This window comes from Mastomys coucha, unplaced genomic scaffold, assembly GCF_008632895.1.
Source record: "Mastomys coucha isolate ucsf_1 unplaced genomic scaffold, UCSF_Mcou_1 pScaffold16, whole genome shotgun sequence".
In the NCBI taxonomy this organism is placed as follows: domain Eukaryota; kingdom Metazoa; phylum Chordata; class Mammalia; order Rodentia; family Muridae; genus Mastomys; species Mastomys coucha.
In genome coordinates, this window is record NW_022196898.1 from 44,964,810 (window position 1) to 44,979,115 (window position 14,306).

Sequence of the window (14,306 nt, forward strand, 5' to 3'; positions counted from 1 at the left end):
TCCTTCTGGATCCTTTATAATTCTGCTTTGTTTTCTTTGAAATGAAAGGACCCAGTGCTGAATTCTGATTTTAAGGTGAAGTCATAACATCAATGTATATCATTAAAATGTTTTATTGTAATTACGGAAATAGTCAATGCCAAATTATGTGCACTATATTATTTTCTGCATTCTTCTTTATTCCATTCTCAAAGTTAATACAGCCTATTATATCTCATTCATTCTTCTGACTGCTGCTGCACAGCGAGCAGATGTCTCCATTGAGCAATCCACAATGAATCTGAGATCTTTTTCCTGAGCACTTACAAGTAGAGTAATTCAGAGCCCATCAGCGAGTATGAGCTGCTTCAATTGTTCCTTCCAGGGGACATTAGCTTGCACTTGTCTACATAAGATTTCAAAGAATCATAGATATTAAAGATGGAAGGGACCAGGGAGTTTATCAAGCCTTCCAACTCGGCCTGCAAAAGCAGGCAAAGGAAGCAATTTTATCACTCCATACTGCTTTGTTGGTGCATATTAATAATAATTACAATTAATGGTAACAGCGTGTGATCGCTTTCATCCTAAAGTCATTGACGTTTTTTGTTTGTTGTTTATTTGCTTGTAATGAGGGGTCTCACTCTGTAGCCAAGGATGGTTTGGTATTTGTTATGTAGCCCAGGTTGGCTTCAAATTTATAGCAATTCTCCTGCCTCAGTCTCCAAGTGCTGGTTATAATACATGAGCTACCATGACTGGCTTAAAATACTTCCCCCCCCCCAAAGAGACATGAAGCACAGACATCCAGCTTATCATGCCCAACCAAGCCAACTAAGGCAAAAATTCAATTTGGTTGAGCTCAATAAGCAATTTTGAATAGCACTTGCTAGTCCAGGCTACCTTTTCGTGGCTTTGTGGTCTATGGGATGCATGGAACCTAAAATCCCGATGTGTTTCTTATTGCTGCAGTAACCAAAAGCAACTTGGAGAAGAAAGGGTTCATTTGGCTTCCACATCCCAGGTCATAGTCCATCACTGCGGGAAGCCAGGGAAACAACCTGGAAGCAGGAACTGAAGCAGAAGCCATGAAGGGACTACTGCTTAACGGCTGGCACCCCATGACTTGAGCAGTGTGCTTTCTTATACAACCTAGGATGACCTGACTAGAAGTGGCTCTGCCCAGAATGTCTTCCCACATCAATCACTAATCAAGAAAATACCCAACAGACTTGGCTGCAGGCAATTCAGTGGAGGGGGGGTATTCTCAGTGGAGGGTCTTTCTTCCTGGAGCTGTGTCAAGTTGACAGTAAATTAACCAGCATATCAGCTCCCTTCTGTACTGTCTATAAGTGATCTGTGATAATAAATATATGAAGCTGGGATGGCTACTCGAAAGAACCTGGAAGGTAACATGGGCACGTTGGTACTGTAGCTCATCTACCTCTAAGAATTGAGGAAAATAGCATTTGAATTGGGTCTTTGGAAGAAGGAAAGAGCATAATGCTCATCAACAAAAGTTTGGGGAGAGGAGACTTGAACCGAGGACCCACCAACCCAGACAAGAGCTCTCTCTTGGGTTTCTGCTTTACAGTGCAGAATTGAATATGCCAGTGAACTGAAGCCAAACGCAGCAGATATCTATGTGCTGGCTTCTTTGAGCTAAATTGGGATGGAGCAACTCAATTTAATCAACAAGCAGAACGCACAGACCAACAATCACAAGTATACTTATGGAGCCAACATAGGATATCTCAAATTGGTGTGGTCTTTTAAAAAAATACAGAAAACCTGGTGCTAAATGTAATGAAAATTGGGAATTTCTAATTATAAACTAAAATCTCTAACCTGAAGAACAGCTAACTGGGGTCTGGAAGAGATGGCTCAGTGGTTAGGAGCACTTGTTCCTGAAGAAGAACCCAGGTTGATTCCTGCCAATCATATGGCAGTTCAGTTCCATCTATATCTGTATCTCCAGTTTCAGAGAATCCAAAGCTCTCCTCTGACCTCCAAGGGCACCAGGGAGACTCATGGCACACACATATACATGCAAGCAAAACACTCATAAATAAATAAACCTTAAAGAGAAGAAGAGCAGGAGAGGCAGGAGGAACAGGAGGAGGAGGAAAGGGAGAAAGAGGAGGAAGAGGGGAGGAGAAAGAAGATGAGGAAGAAGAGGAGGAGCAAGAAAAGGAAGAGGAGGAAGGGGAGGAAGAGGAGAAAGAGGGGAAGAGGAAGAAGAAGAGGAGGAAGGGGAGGAAAAGGAGAAAGAGGGGAAGAGGAAGATGAGGAAGAAGAGGAGGAGCAAGAAAAGGAAGAGGAGGAAGAGGGGAAGAGGAAGATGAGGAAGAGGAGGAAGAGGAGGAAGAAGAGGAGGAGCAAGAAAAGGAAGAGGAGGAAGGGGAGGAAGGGGAGGAAGAGGAAAAAGAGGGGAAGAGGAAGAGGAGGAAGAGGAGGAAGAGGAGGAGAAAGAGACAAATGGCCTGTACATGTAGACCGGGGAATACCAATACTGTCATATGAATAGTAAGAGTAGACATTTCTCCATTTTCCCTCAAATAACCTAATCTTTGGAAACACTGCAGACATAGTATGTGAGTGCTGTATTACGATATAGACTTCTCTATTTAATACTATCTTTAGAAAATCACTAGCGTGAAGAAAAGGGAAATTACAGAAGGCTTCTGGTACTTCTAAAGTTGTCCCTAAAGGACAATTGCAAATGTCATCTCCTGCATGAAGCCTTCCCCGGTTCCTCTACCATGCTCATCACTGCCAAATTAATCTTTCTCTCCCTGACTGCTGCAGTTCTTTGGTCCATTGCTATATGGTTTATAATTAGTTGTATGATTATCTGTCTCCCTCCACCAGGATGAACACATCTTAAGGGTAGGGGTTCAAGCCTTACTCATTTTTAATTCATCACCAAATCACATTCACTTTTGATTGTCTCATACAACAGATGTCCTTCACATGCTTGTTAAATCATTTCTTCGGATCTCAGAGACCTTATTTTTGATATGTTTAGGTTGTTTTTAAAATCGTCTGTACCCGTTCCAGAAGTGGCCCTTGCCTATTGCATCTCCGGACTCTGATTCAGGTTCGCATTCCAGCTGTGTGTCTGCCACCGCAGCCCTGCATTCAGTCCTCACACATCTCTGGGAGCGACCTGAACTGGCACCTTTAATAAGACCTGAACCTTGACTCAGTTATATGAAACTCTGGAAACATCTGGAGCCAGACTGCCTAGACTTAAAAGACATAGACTGCAGCTGTGGCTATCACTTACTAGTTGTGGGACCTTGGGCAAGTTACGTTCCCAGGATCCCAGCATCCTCAACTATGAGATGGAAATATTAATAACAGTAGTGTATGAAAAAGCTAAGTTTAGTTCATTTGGCTCATGATGAATAATTATATACTCTTTCCCTCTTGGGGCTTTTATTGTTATTACAGGAGTGGGTGCAGTGCTGAGGGGTCAAACTGTGGGCTTTATATATGCTAGGCAAATGTTCTATCCCTAGGCTACATCCCCAGCAACATTGTTATTGTTTTCTCATTCACAAAGTAGAAACACAAGTCTCTGGGGGCTACTCCAAGGAGTCAATGATGTAACAAGTGAAATTTTCCTCAGCATATTATCTCATCAACATTTCCTTCCTTTCTGTATATTAGAGTAATTGCTTACAATCAAACGAGGACCTATTAATGCCAGGTAATATATTACTCACTTTAAAGATATGGTCCCGTCTAATTTAATTCATCTTACAAGGTATTGAAATAATTAGTATGGCCCATATTTGACAGGGGAGTAGAGTGAGTTGGAGAGAGAATAAACAGCCCACAGTTTATCACCGGTTCAGTTCAGGTTGTTCAGAACTTCAGACAAAAAGGATCAAGAATAGACACGGGAAGCCTAGGGGAAAACACACAGGAAGAAACGTCCAGGCCCAAACTCCCTACGGAGTTTAATATTTCTCTTTGTCTCCCTGGTCTTCAATTTCAGGGTTCTGCTTGCTTTGTAAGCTAGCCTCTGGGATCCGTGTCAACATATGTTCATGCTCACCATTCACTTACTTTTGTTGTCTAACAAGCATACAGCATGAGATCTAGGTGCTAGCTCTAACTCTTTTTCGTCTCCCCATTTCTTTCTTGGTTATGAATTTGCTATTCATCCCATGGCTTTCTTATCACAGTTATACTAATTATCACCGATGAAACATTTTAATTTTTAATAACCTGGTTATTCTTAACTTAGACTCTCATAATGGGCTTATATTAGATATGTCAAATATGTTGTTGCCAACCACACGGAAAGGAAAGGAGCGCTTCCATAGTTTCTACCAAAAAGCCTCTCTGCTTACATCAAACAGAAACAGCTCTGCTCCTCCCTCCTCTATATACTATGGGAGAACTTCGAACTCTTGAGCAACTACACCCACAGTCAACCAAGAATTACAGGCATGACAAAGAAAAGATAAAAGGCACTAACTGGATTCTCAGGAATGTGCGCTAAGAAGAAAGGACTCGGAGAGAACACAGCAGTCATGGGGGGGGGGGAAGTATAACGGAAAGTCTTTGAACCAAGAAGCCACAGAGGGGGCAAGGCAGAGGCTGGACATGGGAGTGCAGGCGAGTCTAAGAAGCAACAGTTAGGCATCCACAAAAAAAAAAAAAAAAGCTATGAAATTAAAAGGTGCTTCTGTAATAAAGCAAAAAGCCCAAGGCCACAGGGAACCAAAGGAGACAGAGAAGCAGCAGGGAGAGGCTGAGATTGGCAAGTGGCTGTCCTTGGGGCTGGCACAGTCCTGGAGAGGCATCCAGTTGTGACATCCCCTTGGATGTGGGCATCCTCACCATGAATGCCCCTTTGCTTGAGGAAATTTGAGTGAGTCAGTTCTTTGCAAGTAAAAGCCCTTGTCTGGAGGGGTTCTACACGTACACCCGTGTTTGGAAAATTAAAGCATAAATTGCTTTTTTATTTCTGATAGTCCAGATGTCCGGGGGCCAGGCATTTGCCTTGCTGTTGTCCGACTGTGTAGACTTTCTCAGGAAACATCTCTTTAGTTAGCTACTGCCTAAATATCAGTACGTGACCCCACAAAGGGTTAGGAAAGGGTAACCATCACACTGAGTGTCAGTTTTTTTGGGGGTTTTTTGTTCTTTTGACATAAAAACAAACAAACAAACAAAAAAAATACTTCTTGGGGGCTGGAGAGGTGGCTCAGTAGTTAAGAGCACTGGTAGCTCTTCCAGAGGTCCCAAATTCAATTCCCAGCAACCACATGGTAACTCACAACTATCTACAATAAGGTCTGATGCCTTCTTCTGGCAGGGAGGTATACATGAAGATAAAGCATTCAAATGCACAAAATAAATAAACAAAAAACCCTCTTAGCAGGAATTACAAGGCCCAAGAATGAGCAACCAGAGCAATAGCCTGCCATAAGACAAAGACAGATTGGGGTATACCAATCCTTCAGGATGAATGAGTAATTCATTCTTTTGTGACATTCTTTTGTAAAAGAATGAATACCAAATGAGACATTTCCTTTTTTGATGAGATATATACAAGATTGATGATTTCATATCTTTTCCATTATCTTTTTTATTTGTTTAAACTACTAATTTATTTTCTTCATCTGGTTTTTGAGACAAGGTCTCACTATGCAGCCCTTGAACTCACAAAGATCCACCTGCTCAGCCTCTCTGGTGCTGAGATTAAACGTATGTACCGCCACACTTAGCTGGTGTTATTCATAAGCAGGGCTGGAGAGATGACTCAGTGGTTAAGAGCACTGACTGCTCTTCCAGAGGTCCTGAGTTCAACTCCCAGCAACCACATGGTGGCTCACAACCATCTGTAATGAGTTCTGACGCCCTCCTCTGGCATGCAGGTGTATATGCAAAGAGAACACTTACATACACTAAGTAAATAAATAGGTCTTTTTAAAAAAGTTATTTGGCAGGTGTGTTATTTTTCCCCTTTCGTGTGTTCGTGATGCGTGTGTATGTGCACTTGTGTGTTCGAGTGCACTTGCCCGTGTGTATACATGTAGAGGCTAGAAGTGGCTGTCAAGTGCCTTCCTTTACTACTTTCCACCTTTTCTTTTTCTTGAGGCAGGGTCTCTCACAGAACCTGGAAAAAAAATCCCTGGATTTTGGATTTTGCTGAATGAGCGAACCTAGGAGAACTGCCTGTCTCCACACTTGGGTCCTCAGCTCCTTGTGCTTACAAGGCAAGCACTTTACCCACGGATCCATCTCCCCAGTGCCATAAGAAGCTATTCCTAATGAAAACTGTTTATTCAACAACATGGATTGGCTCTCTGCTCTGTTTCGCCCTGCTCTAGGCATTAAGGTACAAAGACTAAAAACTCATCCCGACCCTTGAGGATACAACAGACTAACGGTGTAGGCAGAAGAAGCAGGTGCAGGACTGCCTGAGTACATGCCCACCCTTGGTGGTCCAGGAGGGACGCGGTAGTTTGGTTCTAGGGATCTAGTTTGAGAAAGACAAAGTAGAGGACAGTGTAGGCCGAGGGGTCCTGGGCCCTGACATGCCAGTTCAAGTCCTGACTGTTTAGATGATGCTGCCTTGGATCCTTGAGGGCTTGTGTACCTCCCTCCAGTAAACCTCCAAGCAGCCATGAGAGAGCAAGCAAGCTCCTGACCATTCACTCAGCCTGTCCCTTGTCCACAGATCCCCAGTAACTGCTCTCCCCGGGCTGCACCAGCCAACGCCTACAACAAAGGCAAGCCTACCAAGAAGACAGGGTAGCAGTCTCGGGGCCATAAGCTTTCCTTCTTAGCTGGTGGGGGCATGGCTCCTTCCAAAGGCCGTTCATGGCTGTTTGGATTCTATTTATTTATTTATTTATGGAAAAAAAAAGAGTCCTTATGCTTTTTGTGGAATTATAAAAGCTCTCCAAAGCTTTATACTTCAAGGTATTTTTAATCATCAAGTGAGTGACGTAAAAACACTTGGTAACTGCTTGGATTATGGAAAATGAACTGAGCGGCATGATACACAGAGCGCTTTTTGTTTATTACCCTGTTAGCATCCATCAACAACTAAATATTCTACACATGTCTACAGAGTACAATCATACTGCCTAAAATGCTTGCTGATAAATCCACTCCAGCTTCTCTACCTCTGAAGTCACTAATATATTTCTATTATTATGTACATTTTAGGATGATTATGAAATAAACAAGAGATCCACTGTTAGGAATTCTTAACAACCAAGAATAAAAGAATAAGTAAAACATAATTATACAAGCTCCTCAAATCCCCTTTCTGAGTTAGAAAGTAATTATATCTTATACACTATATATTTTTTTCAGATAAAAAAATTGAGACCAATTGAAAGAGTTGCTGGTTTACAAACTGTCAACCCAGGCTTGAAACAGGCACTCCTGCCACAGGCAAGATGATATTCCTAAAACATGGTAGAAGAATTTATCCTGGGGTTCTAAAAATTGCATTAAGAGCCATCATGGGGACTGGAGAGATAGCTCAGTGGTTAAGAGCACTGACTGTTTTTCCAGAGGTCCTGAGTTCAATTCCCAGCAACCATATGGTGACTCACAGCCAGCAACAGTGTATTCGTATAAATAAAATAGGTAAAAAAAAATTTTTTTTTTAAAAAAAGAGCTGCCATGTAAAAATTTTAAATGATATCTTCCAAAGGTTTGTCCAACTCTAAATGCATAGTTCTTGAGATGACTCATGGAGGGGACATAATGAATGAAAAGAACATTTATTCTTTTGCCTCTCTGTCTGGGTCTCAGTCATCATTCAGTCTGCTCCTCACACCCTAAGCTAGGCATAGAGACTATACAGGCACACACACAATCTGCCAGTAGCTTAGCTGAAGGTTCTTCTTTCACAAGAACATTTGTGAGCTACATAGGATAAAGACTGTCGCTAGGCCTGCCATGCCCCAGAGTAGAGTGGGTAGGAAATTCATGGCATGGACAGGCAGCACTACAGTTGCTTAAATGGGTCCTTTGCACCCTCAAAACAGCATGTGGCCACAGTACAAAAAGGAGCAGCATGGTTGCCCTGAGAGAGCACGTGAGAACAGAGAAGCTAAGAGATGCACCCAGTGCCCATCCATTTTAAATTCATACTTATTATACAGGAAGACGTGCATTCAAAACAGCTTATTCTTTTGAAAATGGTTCTTTAGTCGCTTGCACATGTGCCTGCATGCTGACTGGCAAATTCTCTTGCAATCCATAAATTAAAATTCTGCTCTTTCCTAACGTGCTTTCACTTCAAAATGTCAATATAGTTTGTATGGATGCATATGTGTATACATTTATTCTATATATCCACAAAATACACTGTATTTATTTGGCAGCCGCAACACTTGAATGGGGCCTCACGTAGATGGCTAGACCGTCACATTAGCCTGTTCACAGAATCAGAAAAACAACTGACTAGCAAAGCTGAAGGGAGCCTTAAAGATGACTTAGTCCAAATCCTTCACTCCAACAAGAATCCAGAGTGGGAGAACGAGGATTCTGCCAAACCCAAGCCCAAAGCTGGTTTAATGCCCTTTATAGAAAACATGTCGCTATTAAGTCAGAACTAGGAATCCCTTCCTCTGGTTAACTAACTAAAACTATTGTTAAAATCCCTAGAATTTTGGATTTTGTTTGTTTGTTTAAAAAAATAAAATAAAAAGTCAGGGGATGGGATGCCCAAACTGAGGCTCTTTTTGTCCTGTCACCACAGAGCCTTCGATCTGAACTGTGTGGCACATCTGTCTCCCATTCTGTCTCTCATCTTCTGAGGAGATGCTCTCACACAGTGGGCCTCAGCCTTCCTAACGCTGTGACCCCTTAATAAAGTTCTCCATGTTGTGGTGACCCCCAACCATAAACTTATCTTGTTGCTACTTTATTATTGTAATTTTGCTACTGTTATGAATTGCAATGTAAACATCTACACTTTTAGATGGTTGTTGAAGACCTCTGTGAAACCATTTGACGGCCCCCCTTAAAGGGGTCACAACCCAAACCGCTGGCCTAACAGGACCATTTAATTGGTTAGTCTCTCACCCTGGAGTTGCCTTGCCACTCCATGGATGACTCACGGAATGTTACTTAAATATCACCCGAGGTTAACAAGAGCACCTACTTCAGAGAGCAGCTTAGGCGGAGGACTAAGCATTGGTCTTAATTCGCATTGTGATGCCAAAGCTTGAAAGAAATGAAGTTTCTACTTTCTATCTTATGTCTCTTGTAGGGAGAAAAAGCCACCAATTTCCTTCTGTAAAACTCCATGCAAAACCATCATTTGTGACTAATGAGTCTAGGGAGTGCCTTGCACTGGTGTTGCTTTTGCCTGTAGTGGGACTAGAAGTACTCAATACATGTGTCTGTACACAGAACATTTTAAAATGTCCTAACAGCCTTCATTTTTATTCTCTTGGACATAAGGTTGACCTGTATGCCTGCTCTCTGGTTGCTGCTTAAATCTTTCTTCCACCCAGATCCTCATGTTATTCATCCTTCAACTCCCTTACTCTCACTGGGTGACTCCCTCCAGTGCCAACTCAAGCTGCCTCTCCCACAGATCCCGCTACACTCAGTGACACGTCTAGGGGAGTGGGTCCGGAAGTGATCAAAGACATTGAATCGAGTGCATCCTGCTGAGAGAGAAGGCCTAAGCCACAGGTTCCGAATGCAGACATGACAAGCTCCTGATTTAGGTTGTTGCTACAACGTGGGCTTGAGCTCACTTGCTCGCTCGCTCGTCACTGCGTAACAACGCCGGGTGAATTGAAATGACTCTCATTTTGCCTGTGATGTGACTTTACCACACAACGTGTGTGGGTTCCTGAAATGTAGGCACTGAACCTGTGATTTGTGTGTATGTGTGTGTGTGGGGGGGGCATGTCTGTCTTCTTTTTAAACCATTAAGATAATCTTTAGAATAGATGAGGCAGGTTGACAGCCCTGAAGACAACATTACCCTGAGTACTAGAGAAAGACACGAGGGAGAAGATGTTAGGATGAGCGCTAAGTGACTCTTTAGAAGTGACTGGCAGCATGGCTGTGTGTTCTCTCTAAGGCAGGCTGTAAAGAGGAAGTGGGGGTACTTCTGTCATGACCAAACCAGTAAGACGTTAGTAACCTGACCCCAAATGGGATTGGCTGAACTGGTTTTTGGTAAGATTTTGCCGTATAGTTAGAGAGCAGGCTGTGCTGGGAGGGGTGGGGAGGACCATTTTATTGCAATATTGTCTTTGGAGTTCCAAAAAAACGACAGTGATAATGGTGGAATTTCCTGTACCTATGTCTTTAGTATCAGGGAACCATGGGAGAAGTCAAGGGGACCTCGCTGACCACAGTCCTCCAACACCCATTAGGGCTTGCAAAGAGGCGACAGTGAATGTGAATTACCCAGATAATGACTGTTATATAGGCCAAGCTCACAACAAGTATGAAGTAAGGGTTAACATATTATCTGTCTCTGGTGTACTGTGTGTACAGGGTGCAGGGGCTGGTTGGGGGTGGGCATTTTCTTCAGCCATTAGGATTCTTGGGCTCTGTGAGACTGAAACAGGGGACCTCGATCACGTAGACAAAACTGACAGTTTGGGAGGCCAATAACTTCTACAGTTTTATGCTGCATTGTGATGCCTATGTGCTGTTTAATATGCATTATCAGTGTTGGGACTACTGGTTTGTGTGATTCTGTGGCTCATGTGGATCATACTAACAAGACCGGATGTCACCTGAAATGAGCACCTCACATTTTCCTCCATCCTCAAAAACCGTGCCTGAAGCAAATCAACGGTGTAACCAATGCCTCCTGTGTTTGTGTCCTGTTGTGATGTGAACCTGGCACAGGGTGCCGGCTGAACCCGGTGAGCTGAGTGGAACAGGGAAAGGTGCCTACTCATGTGTGCGAGAGTGAGTGGTGACGAGGTTGGAGTGGACGGCGTGGCCACCTTCATGGGGCTTGGGACCCTGCGCTTCAGTCAGCTTCACCAAGCACCCCCATCTAAAAACATGACAAGTAACCTTTCGTCTCCCTTCCAGTTCCAAAATGCTAACATTTAAAAAAAGATATCTGGACCCAGAAGCTTGCCAAAGACAAATCATAGGGAGCTCTTCAGCCTTCAGAGCAGACGATGATTAAGTCTGAAGATGTAAGACGTTAAAATAGAATAAAGAAGTTCTGGGACCTTCGTGCCAGATGGAGGCCCCTAATGCCTCTCCTCCTCTTCCACACCCAACGTCTAGCTTTCCAGGCCTCTGTGGGAAGAGCACAAATCCTCTTAGCCAGAGATGGCTCTTTGCTTCCATCTCGGGCTATCACAGACCATCTGAAACATTCGAGTTAGGATAGAAGGGGTCATAGCCACACAGACCTCCACATACTTTATTACTGAACAAGCAGTAAAACAGAGTCACAGAGAACCTAAAACCAGGCAAGCAACTCCCCCCCCCCCAACCAGGGAATTTCAAGAGGGCTAGAACCATGTAAAGGCAGAAGAAATCCACAATTCAAAAACACAAGCAGACATTTTTTTTCTCTTCCAAACAACCATGTGAAAGACGGAATGTTAGATACTGATTTCAGCCTCCCTTCCTCCCAGCTCTTGAGCTGCCACTTTAAAAAAGCAAAAGGTTTGATCCACAAAACCGCCAGAGAATAAACAGCCGTCACATTCTTACCCCTCCACACTGATATTTACTCTCTGATAAATGGCAATTGTAAATAAATCTCATTTAATCTCTAAAAGCCACAATAAAAAATCTTTAACCTCCAAGGTAGTTTACAAATGTGCACGCACACCCTGGCAGCGCCAGAAAACACAAGGTCTTGAATAAAGAGCTTTAACAGGAGGTATGGGTTTCCTTTGAGAATCTTATATTGACCTTTAAATACATATATATGTATGATGAAGGAGGAGGAAAGTGAAAACCCAACCCCTCCCACTCTATTCTCTCTACAAATCGGCCAATAAATCTAAGGAAAAGATACAAGAGAAAAGGACAGAAGCCAACAGGTGGAAAGGGGGTTTTTGTTTCATTAGAAATGGTCAGACACTTGATCTGTGCTCGCCGGTCTGTTTGTCTCACGGTGTCTTTAATGACGGTTTTATCGTCATGACGGCGATAATCAGGAATAATGGTCACACTTCCACTTTGTGATTCCACAGCATTGCCAGCCAGAAGATTTCGCCACACAGTTACATGGAGTGGGCTGCTCTGTTTGGCTTCACCCCTGGGAGGCGTGCAGCATCCCCAGTCAGCTCTCCCGCTTTCACAGATTGGGTAAACTGAGACCCGGAGCACCCAACAACTCCTTTATAGTATCTCAGAGCCAAGAATTCCCCGAAACTGGAAAAGTTTGTGGATGTCTCGGGGCAGTCCTCTCGCTCACCCTTCTGGCCGGCCATGCCGCTCTCTTCCTGCGAGTCTGGGCTGGGTGATCAGGACTGGGGTACCTCCCCTTCACTACGAGACACGCCAGGGCAGTGTGTGGGAGGTCCACACACACACCCAGACCCACAGGCATACTCGCACACACAAAGCGCCATGCAATCTCTGCAGTCGCTGAGTACAGCTCCAGGCAGCCTCGCTCAGCCTGCGAATGCACAGCGTGGAGCTCCCAAGGCCTCCTTGGGCTTCGGGCTGAGGCTTCTCTGAAATAGGGCTCTGCCCTTCTCTTCCTCTCTTCCAGGCTTCTCTCCCTCTCTTTTTTTCCCTCCCACCCTTCACCCTCCCATCCTCCTCCCACCCCTCTCCTTCCACCCCTTCTCCCCCCACCAACCCAGAGGCACAGATCGTGTTACTGGGGTTCCCTGGAAAGAGGGGCCATCCCCAGCCCTAAGCGTCTGGCAAAGACTTGAGGGGCACAGCAGTAGCTCCAATCGCAGGACCCAAGCGCTCCTCCTGAGCAGCGCAGGAATGAGAGCCCCACTTCCCAGCACGGGCGAGCGAGCTTGCCACCGAAGAAGGAATTGTTAGAGTGCTTACCTTTTTCCTGAGCAGAGATTCTGGAGAATCATTGCAGAAACTGGAGGGGAAGTGAACGAAGACAAAAAAGACCCTTTTCCAGCAATCCCTGGCCTCCTGGTATCAAGACACCAGGACAACATCAAAGCAACTTAGGGGGAACACTTTAGGGGCCTATTGTCTGCTCTGGTCTGATCTGTTTTTCTTCTGTCTCCCCCTCTTGCTGCGGTGACACTTGGTACGGCCCAGGCATTCATGCCAAGTAGCTTTCACACATGGAAGCTTGTCTCAAGCAATTGCTGACAAGCCACAAACAAGACATTCTCCCTCCCTTCTCCGCACCCCCCCTCACTCCTCCTCCCCCTCTCCACCTTTCCTCCTTCCCTCTTGTCTCCCCTCCTCCTTTCTTCTGAATGCAAACTAAAACTCTCCAGTGACAGGCAGGCTTGCAGGCTTGGCCTAGCTGCGCACGCAGACATACACACTCTCTCTCTCTCTCTCTCTCTCTCTCTCTCTCTCTCTCTCTCTCTCTCTCTCACACACACACACACACACACACACACACACACAAACACACACACACACACAAACACACACACACACACACACACACTCACACTCGCTCACTCGCACGCCAGCAGCTCTGCTAGTTGCTGCTGCACTGGTGGAGTTAAGAGACAGGAAAAGGCTCAGGCTGAGTTGGGGGCAGGGAGAGAAAGGGGAGAGTAAGATCCGAAGGAGCTGTGCCCTAGCAAAATGGCAGTAGAGAGGTGAGCCCCTTGGAAAGCCAGCAGTGGCCACACACGTGTGCACACATACAGACTCAGAGGCAATCTGAGCTCAGAAGGAGTGGAATAAACGACCCAGAAGGGAAAAAGCCAAGACCCTGAGCTTGGAGTTGGGGGAAGTGGGGAGATGTGGTGGGTGGACCCAGTGCTAATGTTTGTGTGGACCGTGTTAGGTTCTCTCTCTCTATATATATATATTTTCCTATTTTTCTTTCTACTTCTTCCCTGTTGTCCCCTGAAGGATCTAGTTGTCTTTCACCATGTTACAGAGCATAGACCCAAGCCACTGATTTTTTAAAAAGAAACATGGAAATGAGGGAGTCAACCTAACTGTAGGTTCAACTTATGCCCAGATATTTTTTTTAAGTGAAGCCCCCACGCCCCACCCCCCACCCCTGGTCCACAACCCAAATCTTAGCAATAGCGAGGAGCGTAGTAAGTAGTATAAACTCGGAGAGCTGTGAAGTGTGATGCTGAAGTTACTGATTGCCAGGCTGCTGGAATTTATGGAAGGTGGGCATGAGCTGGAGGGGGGAGGGGGAGTCTGGGTGA

General features: G+C 44.6%; 1 protein-coding gene across 9 annotated transcripts in view; it reads right to left on the minus strand.

Annotated features, from left to right (window-relative positions):
• Window positions 1-13,442, minus strand: part of Bcl9 (BCL9 transcription coactivator) — an 89,806-nt gene extending 76,364 nt beyond the window's left edge. For 3 of the 9 annotated variants that reach the window (XM_031374932.1, XM_031374931.1, XM_031374930.1), the window contains exon 1: window positions 12,988-13,442. The gene's annotated coding sequence lies outside the window, so the exon portion shown is untranslated. The remainder of the gene's footprint in view (window positions 1-12,987) is intronic. The other 6 variants (XM_031374927.1, XM_031374926.1, XM_031374922.1 and 3 more) reach the window with 4 other exon arrangements.
• Between the last annotated feature and the right edge of the window lie 864 nt (window positions 13,443-14,306).